Source organism: Gavialis gangeticus, unplaced genomic scaffold (assembly GCF_001723915.1).
Source record: "Gavialis gangeticus isolate Ggan-Ray unplaced genomic scaffold, GavGan_comp1, whole genome shotgun sequence".
Classification (NCBI taxonomy): Eukaryota; Metazoa; Chordata; order Crocodylia; family Gavialidae; genus Gavialis; species Gavialis gangeticus.
Genome location: NW_017729004.1, coordinates 4,686,687 through 4,690,680, shown reverse-complemented (window position 1 = coordinate 4,690,680; position 3,994 = coordinate 4,686,687). Strand labels below are relative to the sequence as shown.

The 3,994-nt window shown below is 45.6% G+C and overlaps 1 long non-coding RNA gene across 1 annotated transcript in view; it reads left to right on the top strand.

The window, feature by feature from the left end:
• Positions 1-1,905: 1,905 nt before the first annotated feature.
• The window catches only part of LOC109291474, a 4,431-nt gene continuing 2,342 nt past the window's right edge, over positions 1,906-3,994 (top strand). Inside the window, exons 1-2 of the long non-coding RNA XR_002095850.1 lie at positions 1,906-2,031; positions 3,185-3,195. This is a non-coding gene — a long non-coding RNA (uncharacterized LOC109291474). The remainder of the gene's footprint in view (positions 2,032-3,184; positions 3,196-3,994) is intronic.

Sequence of the window (3,994 nt, the reverse complement as noted above, 5' to 3'; positions counted from 1 at the left end):
ATTTTTGTTTTTTAAATGCTAGGCTTCGATTTTTTCTCCTCTGAAGTTGTGGAAGTGCCATGAGCAATAGGAGGAGATTGGCACACGTGGAGTTTTTTCAGAGGCGCAATCCCCAAGGCACGTTAATGGAAGTGAATACAAATGAGATGTCTGACATGGGAAGGGCTGTATGAATATTCTGGTATTATTATTATTAAATTCCTATAGAAGGTTTCAGAATATGATCCCGAGTGAGGTTTCCAGTTGTGTCGCTGAGAACCGGCTAATGACAAAAACATCTCTCTTTTGAATGCATTTTTGGATGAAAATTTTTGAAAAAAAAAAACCTTTGTGGCCTCCATAAATCACAACCATTTGCTATGCAGCTAGTTGTAGGGATCTGGGAAAGGTTGGGATTCAGTTGGAGAAGTCATATGATACTAGCTCATTAAAAACATGAAGCAAGAGTAACACCAGACAAGTAATTTATTATCATTATGGTGACCAAAACAGAATCTTACATGAATATAGCTCCCTTTTGCAGAAGGATTTCACAACACTTTACCTATATATAATGTGTGTTCATATGAGGGAGAGAGAGAGGATGCATGATGTGCTATAAAAGTTTTATCGGCACAAATTTGGACTGCTTGGACTATACACAAGGGGTAAAGCCATGAGGTTACTTGGGAGTCAAAATAGTTCTACTAAGTACCACTATATTCTCTATGAGAGGCAAGGATTTTTGGGGGTGATATCTTTTATTGGACCCAGAGGTCCCAAGTACGAGGGGGCCTGAGTGCCCTAGCCCCGCCTCGGGAAGAGGGCTGTCACCTGAAAAGCATAAAACTTTCCACGTTTCTAGGGGATAAAAAGAAGTTTCTAGGGGAAAATCCAGTTTGTTACCACAGCAGAAGACACACTGATGGGCTTTATCTGGGCCCGTTTCAAAATTAGGCTTATATTTAATAACAACCTCTTTTGTCTCTGTCAAAATAGAAACACGGGAGGAGCAATTCTTATCAGCCGCTTAAGCGTGCAGCAGCTCTGCCCAACACAGCTCAGGAAGCATGACAAAAAATATTGTACCAGGTTGAAGGAGCATTGTGTAAGAACAATGACTAAATAGTGACTCAGAGAAAAAGAGTGCAAAGGAAACCAAAGTTTCATTTCCTCCTTTGAAGAGTTCCCACTCAAGGGAAGAGCAGGCCTGGGGCCATGTCACTGGGGAGACCTAGAGCTACATAGCTGGGTGGGACGCTGAAAGAATAGGTACAAATGTATGCAGAATGAGAGGATGTACTGCTATTGGCAGGCGAAAAGCCTAATTGAATCACCAAAGACCAGGAATGAGAAAGGAAGGATAGGAAAGCACTGGCATTGGACTGCATTCATGTATTTTGTTAACTCAGTGTACCTTCAATACCGGAGATGCAGGGGTCAATTCTGCAAGTACTCAGATACGAGGTTTTCCTCTGCTGTTGACTTGGTCTGTGACACACTTTTTCTGCCACACCTTCTGTTGTTGTCATGAGGTTTCAAAGTACTGAGGTCCCTGCAGTTGATTCTTCTTCCATTTGGGGCAGTCATGGGCAACAGATTCCCATGAGTTGACACTGATGTTTCATTTTTTTCAGTTGGCCTTGCGGACAACCCTGAAGTGCTTTCTCTGCTCTTCTCTTGAGCAGACACTTTAGCTGAGCTGGGAGAATAAAAATTGCTTTGGGAGTCTGGAGTTAGACAGCTGGATGACATGGCCAACTCAACAAAGTTAATGTCAGATGATCATTGCCTCAATACTCCTGATATTTGCTTGCAGAAGGATGCTAACATTGGCGCATCTATCTTCCCACTGGATTTGGAGGGTCTTCCACAGGCAGCACTGATGCTACAGAGCGCAATTCTGCCATCCCTCCAGGATTGCCCTGGAATCTCAAGGAATTAGACATAAATCTCCAGGAGACTTCCAAGAGTCATCTGAGAGATAAATGGTAGGGCATTGTTTAAAATAAATATTAAATATTGAATCTGATTTATACAGTAGTTCAGTGGGTTTTTAAAATAGATTTCATAGACATTAGGGCTGGAAGGGACCTTGTAAGATCGTCGGGTCCAGCCCCCCGCTCAAGGGTCAGGAAGTCGGTTGGGTCAAAGGATCCCAGCAAGATTAACATCCAAATGTTTCTTGAAAGTGTCCAAAGTATGTGCTTGCACCATCTCTGGAGGGTGGGGGGAGGTCTGTTCCAGGCCTTAGGGGCTCAGACAGTAAAGAAGTTTTTCCTTATGTCCAGCCTAAAACGGTCTTGCAGGCGTTTGTGCGTGTTGGACCTTGTCATCCCTTGGGGTGCTCTGGTGAACAGGCTTTCCCCCAGATCCTGATGCACACCCCTTATGTACTTATAGGCTGCCACCAAGTCACTTCTGAGCCTGTGCTTCTTCAGGCTGAAGAGTCCCATAGCTCACAGCCTCTCTTCATAAGGCCTATTCTCTTGCCCTCTGATCATGCACATGGCTCTCCTGTGGACTCTCTCAAGCTTCTCCACATCCTTCTTAAGTTGTGGAGCCCAGAATTGGATGCAGTACTCCAGCTGTGGTCTCACCAAGGTTGAGTACAGTGGGAGAATGACATCCTGGGTCTTGCTCAAGATGCAGTGGTAGATGCAAGCCAGAATTTTGTTTGCTTGCCAGCTGCAGTATTGCATTGGTGGCTTATGTTCATTTGATGGTAAATCATGACCCCCAAGTCTCTTTTGGTCATGATGCTAGCAAGTGTAGCATTGCTGAGCCTATAAGTGTGATGTAGTTTGTTTTTCTTCCTGAGGTGGAGCACCTTGCATTTCTCTGTATTTAATGCCATGAGGTTTTCATCATCCACCTTGCAAGCCTATCGAGGTCAGCCTGCATCACCAGCCTACCCTGAAGTGTGGACACTGTTCCCCAAAGTTTGGTGTCATCAGCGAACTTGGCCAGTCTGGTTTTGACACCAGTGTTCAGATCATTTATGAAGACATTAAAGAGTACAGGTCCAAAAATGGAGCCTTGGAGGACACGACTATTCACTGAGTGCCATGTTGATTCAGTTCTGTCAACTACCGCTCCCTGGGTCCAACCTTGGAGCCAGTTCCCCAGCCGTCGGACTGTGGAGTAGTTGAGGCTGCAGTTTCCCAATTTTTCCACAAGGACATCATGGGACACCAGGTCAAAGGCTTTTTTAAAGTCCAAATATATGACATCAACCTCTTCCCTTTTGTTCAGGTGATACATCACCTAGTCATAGAAGGAAATGATATTAATCAAGCAAGATTGTGTGGTGCTCTGGCCAGGTGCCAGAAGACTGGAAGAAGGTCAATGTGGTCTCCATTTTCAAAAAAAGGGAGGAGGGAGGACCCAGGCAACTATAGGCCCGTTAGTCTTACTTTGGTCCTGGGGAAGCTTTTTGAAAAAAATTATCCAGGAGCATATCTGGGAGGCACCAGCCGCTGGGGGAGGATGCTGAAGAGAAACCAGCATGGGCTGATTAAGGGCAGGTCCTGTCAGATCAAACTGATACCCTTCTGCAATGAGATCACAAAATCCTTGGACGCAGGTGTCGCTGTGGACATAGTCTTTCTGGGTTTTAGGAAGGTCTTCAACACTGTCTCTCACCCCATTCTCATTAAGAAATTAGGCGACTGTGAAATCGATGCCTACGCAGTCAGATGGGTCACAAATTGGCTGGAGGGTCACACCCAGAGAGTGGTGGTGGATGGGTCTTTTTCAACCTGGAGGGATGTGGGCAGTGGGGTCTCCCAGGGCTCGGTCCTCGGGCCCGCACTGTTCAACATCTTCATCAGCGACTTGGATGAGGGGGTGAAAAGCACCCTGTTCAAATTTGCTGATGACACTAAGATGTGGGAAGAAGTGAACATGTTACAGGAGAGGGACAGGCTGCAACTAGATCTGGACAGGTTACGGGGTAGGCGGATGAGAACAGGACGGGTTTCAACACAGACAAGTGCAAGGTGCTGCACCTGGG